This window comes from Salvelinus alpinus, chromosome 34 (genome assembly GCF_045679555.1).
Source record: "Salvelinus alpinus chromosome 34, SLU_Salpinus.1, whole genome shotgun sequence".
NCBI classification, from domain to species: Eukaryota; Metazoa; Chordata; class Actinopteri; order Salmoniformes; family Salmonidae; genus Salvelinus; species Salvelinus alpinus.
The window spans coordinates 12,154,450-12,165,720 of NC_092119.1; the positions used below are offsets into that span (position 1 = coordinate 12,154,450).

Consider the following 11,271-nt stretch of genomic DNA (forward strand, 5'->3'; position numbering starts at 1 on the left):
AAATTCCGCCTGACTGACGTGCCAAAAGTAAACTGCCTGTTACTCAGGCTCAGAAGCCAGGATATGCATATAATTGGTAGCATTGGATAGAAAACACGTTGAAGTTTGTAGAAATGTTAAAATAATGTATGCGACTATAACACAATTGATGTGGTATGCAAAAATCCAAGGTCCCAGGCTCTTCTAATGGAAAGCTATGCAATTCTAGCTCCCGAGATTGCAATTCATATGGCTTCCACTAGATGTCAACAGTCTTTGTTTCAGGCTTGTTTCTTCCAAAACGAGGATGAATTTGGAGTTTTGGTACAAAGAGTTCCAGTGGAAAATCAGTCTGTCGGCGCAAGGTGAAGAGGAGCGCTAATTTTACTTTTCTATTGAACATACTTCTTTCCGTATGAAATATTATAGTTTATTTACATTTTAGGATAGCTGAGGATTAAATAGAAATGTAGTTTGACTTGTTTGAACAAAGTTCAGCAATAGCGTTTTGGAATCCTTTGTCTGCATGTTGAACGAGTGGATTACTGAAATCGATGGCGCCAAGTACACTGACTTTTTGGGATATAAAGAAGGATTTTATCTAACAAAACGACCATTCATGTTGTAGCTGGGGCCCTTGAGATTGCAAACAGAGGAAGATTTTCAAAGTAAGTGATTTATTTAATCGCCATTTGTAATTTTATGAAACCTGTGCTGGTTGAAAAATATGTTGATGTGGGGCGCCGTCCTCAAACAATCGCATGGTATGCTTTCCCTATTGTAAATCGGACAACACAGTTAGATTAACAAAAATCTCAGCTTTTAAACAATATAAGATACTTGTATGTTCATAAATGTTTAATATTATGATTATTTATTTGAATTGTGCACCATCCAATTTCACTGGACATTGTCGACAGGTGTCCCGCTAGCGAGACGACTAGTCTTAAGAAGTTTGTCCCATTGGTAGGATAGTCTGCTTCTCCGAGACCAGGCCCAAATCCCTGTCATTCGCATGAAGAAAATACAGAAATACAGGGGTCGGAGATCGGTGTGCCTTGTGAGAATTCGTCGGCGAGTGGGTAACCTAGCTCTACCATCCATTCTCTTGGTCAACGTGCAATCACTGGAGAATAAACTGGATGATCTCCATTCGAGACTTTCCTACCAACAGGACATTAAAAACTGTAATATCTTATGTTTCACGAGTCGTGGCTGAACGACAACACAGAAAATATGTGACCTGTTTCAAGAAACTGGGCATACGTCGTGGGTCACTTCTTCATACGAGAGCCATTTGAACAAAATGTTTTTTTTTCATCAAAATTCGTTTTTTGGGGGGCAAAAATGCCTTCTGGAACATGTGAACTTTCATGTGCCTTAATAACAACCTTGTATGCCATCTGTAAATATGAATACAATTGTTAAATTCCGATCCTAGTTGGTTAGCCACAGAAAAAGACAGCAACCGGTTCATTGACTACAGCTCAGCATTCAACACCATAGTGCCCACAAAGCTCATCACTAAGCTAAGGACCCTGGGACTAAACACCTCCCTCTGCAACTGGATCCTGGACTACCTGACGAGCTGCCCCGAGGTGGAAAAGGTAGGCAACATCACATCTTCCACGATGATCCTCAACACGGGGGCACCCTCAGGGGTGCGTGCTTCATCCCCTCCTGTACTCCCAGTTCACCCACGACTGCGTGGCCAAGCACGATTCCAACACCATCATCAAGTTTGCTGACAACACAAAAGTGGTAAGCCTGATCAGCGACGATGATGATACAGCCTATAGGGAGGAGGTCAGAGACCTGGCAGTGTGGTGCCAGAACAACAACCTCTCCCTCAATGTGAGCAAGACAAAGGAACTGATCGTGGACTACAGGAAAAGGATTCACATCGATGGGGCTGTAGTGGAGCGGGTCGAGAGTTTCAACTTCCTTGGTGTCCACACCTCCAACAAACTATCATGGTCCACACACCAAGAAAATCATGAAGATGGCACGACAACAACTTTTCCCCCTCAGGAGACTGAAAAGATTTGGCGTGTGTCACCAGATTGTCAAAAAGTTCTACAGCTGCACCATCGAGAACACCCTGACCGGTTGAATCACCGCCTGGTGTGGCAACTGCTCACCATCCGACAGAGGGTAGTGCGTACGGACTAGTACATCAATGGGGCCAAGCTTCCTTCTATCCAGGACTTATGTATTAGGCGGTGTAAGAGGCAGGCAAAAGAATTTGGTCAAAGACTCTAGTCACCCAAGTCATGGACTGTTCTCTATTCTACCGCACGGCAAGCGGTAGCGGAGCACTAGGTCAAAAAGGCTCCTAACAGCTTCTACACCCAAGCCATAAGACTGCTGAACGATTAATCAAATGGCCACCCTGACTGTTTACATTGATACCCCCCCCCTCTTTGTTTTTACACTGCTTCTGCTTTACCCCTACCTACATGTACAAATTACCTCAACTAACCTGTACCCCCGCACATCGACTCTTTACCGATACCCCCTGTATATAGCCTCATTATTGTTATTTCATTGTGTTACTTTTAATATTGTTATTTACTGTAGTTAATATAGTAAATATTTTCTTAACTCTATTTCTTGAACTGCATTGTTGGTGAAGGGCTTATATGTAATCATTTCACGTTAAGGTCTACACCTGTTGTAACCATTTGATTTGGATGTACGTCCCATCCCACATGAACTCATATTCATAGAGAAGGCAAGATTCAATTTAGCGAAGAGGAGGAGGAGAAGAAGGAGCATCATTGGTCAACGTGCCATTATTGAGGTACCTGGCCAGCGCCGGAGGTAATGTCACCATATGCGCAGCTATGAGCCACAATGGGGTCCTTCCACCTCCATGCCACCCTTGGACCATACAACACTGCCCATCTCCTTCATTTCCTGAACTCCTTACATGACAATCTTTTTCAGCCAGAGCAGAGATGGCCAAGTGATCCTGAGCAGCAAATGTATGTTCTAATTTGGGACAACGTGAGTTTCCATCTGGCTGCTCAGGTCTGCAACTGGTTCCATGACCATCCCAGGTTTACAATTCTCTATCTCCCACCATATTCCATATTCTCAACCCCATTGAGGAGTTGTTTTCAGCGATGGAAGGTGTATCGCAAAACCCCATGAACCTATGGCCCTTCTCCAGTCAATTGAGGAGGCCTGTGGTGACAGTCCTGTCAGGGGTAGATGCATCATGTCAGAAGATATTTCCCCGCTGTCTGGCAAAGGAGAATATCAACCACGATGTTGATGAAAATTTGTGGCCGGACCAAAACGACATACATTGACTGATTTTGTTTTCACAGTGGAGTATTTGTTTCTTGATGATTTAGATTTTACTGTATTTGGACAGTTTTTTAAAAATGTATTCCCTACAATTCATCTAACATACAGTACAGTAGTACAAATAGGTCTATTTGTCTTCCTTTGCATATGAAAAACATATTTACTATATGTTTGCATTTTTACTGTATGTGTGCTTGCTGTTTGACATGTATTGAATGATGTTGAAATATAAAACTTACATTTTTGCATTTGTGTTCCTTTCTTGTTTGAGTACAAAAACAATAAACAGTATAACAACACAATCTTAGTCTTTACACTTAAATAGGTTTTAATAGTAGTGTTTTGAATGTCGTATTAGTGTGATCTCGGTTGTCGCTAAGTTAGATTCATTTGATGTGTGTGTGTCTCATTTGTATCCAGTGTTTCATTTTGAACAGAGAGTACATGATTTTGATTGTTGTGTTTCATTATGCAAGATCTCTGTGGGGTTTAGGGAAATTGGCTAACTGTTTTGTGTTTAGAGTTTTGAGTACATGAGATGTAGTTTCAGCAAAACGTGTGTTAAAGAATTGGGAAAAACTGTAATATGGATGTGGTCCCCCCTTTGCTTCTATAATAGCCCCCACTCGTCTGGGATGGCTTTCCACACGATGTTGGAACATTGCTGCAGGGACTTGCTTCCATTAAGCCACAAGAGCATTAGTGAGGTCAGGCACCTATGTTGGGCGATTAGGCCTGGCTCGCAGTCGGCGTTCGAATTCATCCCAAAGGTGTTTGATGGGGTTGAGGTCAGGGCTCTGTGCAGGCCAGTCAAGTTCTTCCACACCGATCTGGACAAACCATTTCTGTATGGACCTCGCTTAGTGCACAGGGGCATTGTCATGCTGAAACAAGAAAGGGCCTTCCCAAACTGTTACCACAAAGTCGGAAGCACAGAATCGTCTAGAATGTCATTCTGTGCAGTAAAATTAAGATTTCCATTCACTGGAACTAAGGGTCCTAGTCCGAATCACAAAAAACAGCCCCAGAACATTATTCCTCCTCCAATAAACTTTATAGTTGGCACTTTGCATTGGGGCAAGTAGCGTTCTCCTGACATCTGCCAAACCCAGATTTGTCCGTCGGACTGCCACAATGTGAAGTGTGAATCATCATTCCAGAGAATGCGTTTCCACTGCTCCAGAGTCCAATGACGGTGAGCTTTACACCACTCCAGCTGAAGCTTGGCATTGCGCATGGTGATCTTAGGCTTGTGTGTGCGGCTGCTCGGCCATGGAACACATTTCATGAAGCTTCCGATGAACAGTTCTTGTGCTGATGTTGCTTCCAGAGGCAGTTTGGAACTCGGTAGTGTTGCAACCGAAGACAGACGATTTTTACGCGTTACGCGCTTCAGCACTAAGCGGACCCGTTCTGTTAGCTTGTGTGGCCTACCACTTCGCAGCTGAGCCGTTGTTGCTCCTAGACATTTCCACCTCACAATAACAGCACTTACAGTTGACCGGGGCAGCTCTAGGAGGGCAGACATTTGATGATCTGACTTGTTGGAAAGGTGTCATCCTATGATGGTGTCATATTGAAAGTCACTGATCTCTTCAGTAAGGCCATTCTACTGCCACTGTTTGTCTGTAGAGATTGAATGGCTGTTTGCTCAATTATGTACACCTGTCAGCAACAGGTGTGGCTGAAATAGCCAAATCCACTTATTTGATGGAGTGTCCACATACTTTTGGCCATGTTGTGTAACTTTTCTTCAGGTGGCACAATACCAAGCACCAGGCTGCCACCTCACACGCCAGATTAATGGAAGCATACCGCTGCAAATGGATCACATGTGGCTCATATCCTTCTGCACGAGGAAAAGTACAAGTATTATAACTAATAATCAACAAATATTGGACATAGGACTAGTCACGTCTTCTAGGAAAGGGAGATGAAAGAAACATTCATATCATGGAGACACATGGTTATCTACATGTGTGTGTGTTTGTGTGTGTGTGTGTGTCTACATGTGGAATTGTTTTTAGTGAGATTTGTAACCGTTGTATAATTCATGCGTTCTGGGCTGTTCTGGGCTGTTCCGGACTCTACCTGGGCTTTAGGTTAATCACATGATACATGAGATTAATTACGTTGGCATTAGGAACCTGAGGAGCCAGCACCTGTCCCGTCAGATTCATACATCAGCATTAAGAAATCAGCCCTCCGCGATCATTATTTATCAGGCCCGGTAAACGCCCCTAAGGCCCCCAAAGTGCTGCAGGAGCTGAGGCGAGAGAGACCATTTACATGTGTGTTTAAAGGCCCCAAGCCTACCTTAATCACAAGAGAATGGGCTCCTGAAAGGGCTTCACGAAGTTTTGTTTTTGTAATTATTTATATATTAAATAGATTAGCTTGAGAGCAATATTACAGTCTGTTCAATGACCGCAAAATTCAATATAAAAATGGAATCAAGGACAACCAACTAAAATACAAAATTACTTCTTTGTAACCATAATGATTTTCATGGTGGTGAATTAGGGGGTGAGGATTTACACTGGGATAGTCTTGTCAGAACATTGTGAATTACTTTATGTGTTAATGCGAAGTTGACATTTGAAACATGGACAGTCCAACGCCAACAGAAAGCGAGCCATACATCAAAACAATCCAGGCCTTTCATATTAAAGTCCAGCCAACAGAGAAATTGACTCATAAATCAAGATGTACAGTATAGCACTGTCCAATTCATTGCATGTGGCATGTGGCATGTTGCATACTGTATTTCAAGGCTAGCGGAGAGGGCACTGTTTCAGATATGCATTAGCCATGTTCGGGAAGGAACACAGCGCCGCCCCTCAGGCACGGCCTGCATCCCAAATAGCACTCTATTACCTTACATAGTGCACTACTTTTGACCAGATACCTATGGGCCCTGGTAAAAAAGTAGTGCACTATATAGGGAATAGGGTGCTATTTGATGTGTTCCATGTGTTCTATGTTCCATGTGTCCTTGAATTCTGTGCATTCCGTAGAACTGTCAGACAACTCCAGGTGGGGTATTCTAGAACTCCACATTCCCAGGTAAAGCACATTCCTGGGACCTGCTAAACTCCCCCTGGGGTCAGGGATTGGCTTGTGTCCAATCCAACTGATAGCCAGGCTTATAACAAGAAGGACATCTTAATGAATGGCCTTTTTCTTGTATCTTTGCATGCGGAGTGGGAACATAACATTTGGGCTGTCTGACAGTAGGCATCAAAGGCAGACATGTAGACAGGCAGGCAGACAGGTAGACAGACAGGCAGACAGACTGGCAGATAGGCAGACAGACAGGCAGGCAGACAGGCCCCTCATATCTCTCTCGTTCTCTCATTCTCTCTCAAATCAATTCAAGGGGCTTTATTGGCATGGTAAACATATGTTAACATTGCAAAAGCAAGTGAAGTAGATAATATACAAAAGTGAAATAAACAATAAAAATGAACAGTAAACATTACACTCACAGAAGTTCCAAAAGAAAAAAGTCATTACAAATGCCATATTATGTATATACTGTTAAAGTCAAAAGTTTACATACACTTAGGTTGGAGTCATTAGAACTCGTTTTTCAACCACTCCACAACCACTCCACAGATTTATTTTTAACAAACTATAGTTTTGGTTCATCCTTGGGAGCAATATCCAAACACCTGAAGGAACCACGTTCATCTGTACAAACAATAGTATGCAAGTATAAACTCCATGGGACCAAGCAGCAGACACACCGCTAAGGAAGGAGAAGTGTTCTGTCTCCTAGAGATTAATGTACATTGGTGCAAAAAGTGCAAATCAATCCCAGAACAACAGCAAAGGACCTTGTGAAGATGCTGGAGGAAACAGGTACAAAAGTATCTTTATCCACAGTAAAATAAGTCCTATATAGACATAACCTGAAAGGCCGCTCAGCAAGGAAGAAGCCACTGCTCCAAAACTACCATAAAAAGACAGACTACAGTTTGCAACTGCACATGGGGACAAAGATCATACTTTTTGGAGAAATGTCCTCTGGTCTGATGAAACAAAAATAGAACTGCTTGGCTATAACGACCATTGATATGTTTGGAGGAAAAATGGGGTGGCTTTCAAGCCGAAGAACACCATCCCAACTGTGAAGCACGGGGGTGGCAGCATCATCTTGTGGGGGTGCTTTGCTGCTGGAGGGTCTGGTGCACTTCACAAAATAGATAGAACCTTGAGGAAGGAAAATGTTGTGGATATATTCGAAGCAACATCTCAAGACATCAGTCAGGAAGCTAAAGCTTGGTCGCAAATGGGTCTTCCAAATGGACAATGACCCCAAGCATACTTCCAAAGTTGTGGCAAAATGGCTTAAGGACAACAAAGTCAAGGTATTGGAGTGGCCATCACAAAGCCCTGACCTCAATCCTATAGAAAATCTGTGGACAGAACTGAAAAAGCGTGTGTGAGCAAGGAGGCCTACAAACCTGACTCAGTTACACCAGCTCTGTCAGGAGGAATTAGCCACAATTCACCCAACTGATTGTGGGAAGCTTGTGGAAGGCTTTCCAAAACGTTTGAGCCAAGTTAAACCGTTTAAAGGCAATGCTACCAAATACTAATTGAGTGTATGTAAACTTCTGACCCACTGGGAATGTGATGAAAGAAATAAAAGCTTAAATAAATAATTCTCTCTACTATTATTCTGACATTTCACATTTCGCATAAATATGTGTTGAATTTACAATGGTGTTCTTTCTCTCTCTCTATATATATAAATCTAAATTCAATTAAGTTCAAAGGGCTTTATTGGGATGGGAAACGTATGTTTACATTGCCAAAGTAAGTGATATAGACAAGAAACAAAAGGGAAATAAAAATGTACTGTAAACATTGCACTCACAAAAGTTTTTAAATAATATAGTGATTTTGAATGTTATTATGGGCTGTGTTGTAACAATGTGCAAATAGTTGAAGTATGAAAGGGAAAACAAATAAACAGATAAATATAGGTTATATTTACTCCAGGTATGGTATTTGTGTTCCACTGGTTGCCCTTTTCTTGTGGCAACAGGTCACACATCTTGCTGCTGTGACTGCACACTGTGGTATTTCACCCAATAGATAGGGGATTTTATCAAGATTGGATTTGTTCTCAAATTCTTTGTGTGTCTGTGTAATCTGAGGGAAATAGTTGTCTCTAATATGGTCATACATAGTGCTGTATATAAGTGCTGCTCGGTTTCCAATTCATTTTGTGTGGCAGTGTGCACATAGCCTGTCTTCTCTTGAGAGCCCGATCGATAGCAAGGCTATGCTCACTGAGTCTGTACATAGTCAAAGCTTTCCTTAATTTTGGGTCAGTCACAGTGGTCAGGTATTCTGCCACTGTGTACTCGCTGTTAAGGGCCAAATAGCATTCTAGTTTGCTAAGTTTTTTTGTAGATTCTTTCCAATGTGTCAAGTAATTATCTTTTTGTTTTCTCATGATTTAGTTGGGTCTAATTGTGTTGCTGTTCTGGCGCTCTGTGGAGTATGTTTGTAAGCCGAGTCCCCATACCAGCTGGCAGAGGGGACTCTTCTCCAGGTTCATCTCTCTGTAGGTGAGGGCTTTGTTATGGAAGGTTTGAGAATCACTTCTTTTTAGGTGGTTGTAGAATTTAACAGCTCTTTTCTGGATTTTAATAATTAGTGGGAATCATCACAATTGTGCTCTGCATGCATCATTTGTTGTTTTACATTACATTAAACACAGGGTATGTTTTTGCAAACTTCTGCATGCAGAGCCTCAGTTTGGTGTTTGTTCCTTTTAGTGAATTCTTTGTTAGTGACTGGACCCCAAACTTCACAACCATAAAGGGCAATGGGTTCTATAACTGATTCAAGCAATATCCTAATTGGGATGTTGAATTTTATGTTCCTTTTCATGGCCTAAAAGACCCTTCTTGCCTTGCCTCTCAGATCGTTCACAGCTTTTTGGAAGTTACCTGTGGTGCTGATGTTTAGGCCCAGGTAGATATAGTTTTTTTGTGTGCTCTAGGGCAACAGTCTCTCGTGGAATTTGTATTTTTTTGTCCTGGCAACTGGACCTTTTTTGGAACACCATTAACTGTCAGGGCCCAAGTCTGACAGAATTTGTTCAGATGATATACAGTGCCTTCGGGAAAATATTCAGACCCTTTGACATTTTTTCACATTTTGTTACGTTACAGCCTTATTCTAAAATTGATTAAATAAATAAAAATATTCAGCAATCTACACACAATACCGTTGACAGTTGACAGTTCATTTCAGCGCAAAAACCAAACCATGAGGTCAAAGGAATTGTCTGTAGAGCTCCAAGACAGGATTGTGTTGAGGCACAGATCTGTGGTAGGGTACCAAAAAATGTCTGCAGCATTGAAGGTCCCCAAGAGCACAGTGGCCTTCATCATTCTTAAATGGAAGAGGTTTGGAAACACCAAGACTTCCTAGAGCTGGCCGCCAGGCCAAACTGAGCAGTCAGAGGAGGACTTTAATCAGGGAGGTGATCAAGAACCCGATGGTCACTCTGACAGAGCTCTAGAGTTCCTCTGTGGAGATGGGAGAACCTTCCAGAGAGACAACCATCTCTGCAGCACTCCACCAATCAGCATTTTATGGTAGAGTGGCAAGACGGAAGCCACTCCGCAGTAAAAGGCACATCACATCTCGCTTGGAGTTAACCATAATGCACCTAAATACTCTAAGACCATGAGAAACAAGATTCTCTGGTCTGATGAAACCAAAATTGAAATCTTTGGCCTGAATGCCAAGTGTCACATCTGGAGGAAACCTGGCACCATCCCTTTAGCGAAGCATGATGGTGGCAGCATCACGCTGTGGGGATGTTTTTCAGAGGCAGTGACTGGGAGACTAGTCAGGATTGAGGGAAAGATGAACGGAGCAAAGTACAGCAAGATCCTTGATGAAAACCTGCTCCAGAGCACTCAGGACCTCAGACTGGGCAGAAGGTTAACCTATCAACAGGACAACGACCGTAAGCACACAGCCAAAACAACGTATGAGTGGCTTTGGGACAAGGCTATGAATGTCCTTGAGTGGCCCTGCCAGAGCCCGGACTTGAACCTGATCGAACATCTCTAAAGAGACCTGAAAATTGTTGTGCAGCAATGCTCCCCATCCAACCTGACAGAGTTTGAGAGGATCTGCAGAGAAGAATGGAGGAAACTTCCCAAATACAGTTGTGCCAAGCTTGTAGCATCACACCCAAGAAAACTCGAGGCTGTATTCGCTGCCGAAGGTGATTCAACAAAGTACTGAGTAAAGGGTCTGAATGTTTATGTAAATGTGATATTTCCACTTTTTTTATATACATTTCCAAAAATAAATAAAAATGTAAAAAATGTAAAAACCTGTTTTTGCTTTATCATTATGGGGTATTGTGTGTAGATTGATGTGTAGACATTGTTTTTTGTCAATTTTATAATAAGGCTGTAACCTAAGAACATTTTGAAAAAGTCAAGGGATCTGATTTTTTTCAGAATGCACTGTAGGTGCTACAGTAGGCCCTCCTTGGTTGGGAACAGAAGCACCAGATCATCTGCAAACGGTTAACATTTGACTTCAGAGTCTAGTAGGGTGAGGCCGGGTGCTGCAGACTGTTCTAGCGCTAACTAGTGTTCTACAGTTGTTCTCTCTCTCTCTCTCTCTCTCTCTCTCTCTCTCTCTCTCTCTCTCTCTCTCTCTCTCTATAACCCTCCTGTCTCCTGTCTCTCTCCACATCAACACAAGCGGCACTGGGCTTAGCCGTATTTGTATTATTAATCCACATGCTGGCTGGAAGCTAGATCCCTCAAACAAGAAGAGGTATTGTGCTTTTTTTTAATGGAGGGAAAGAAGGAGGAGGGAGTGTGTGTGTGTGTGTGGGGGGGTACCAGTCACATTTCCCATCAGGGTCCGTCTTGGCAGAGGTGGGTAGTAATACCCCAGGGCATGATGGTCATCTTTCAACAG

The 11,271-nt window shown here is 42.5% G+C and overlaps 1 protein-coding gene across 1 annotated transcript in view; it reads right to left on the reverse strand.

The window, feature by feature from the left end:
* The window catches only part of LOC139563633 (leucine-rich repeat transmembrane protein FLRT2-like), a 47,232-nt gene that overhangs the window by 23,551 nt on the left and 12,410 nt on the right, over positions 1–11,271 (reverse strand). The window lies entirely within an intron of this gene.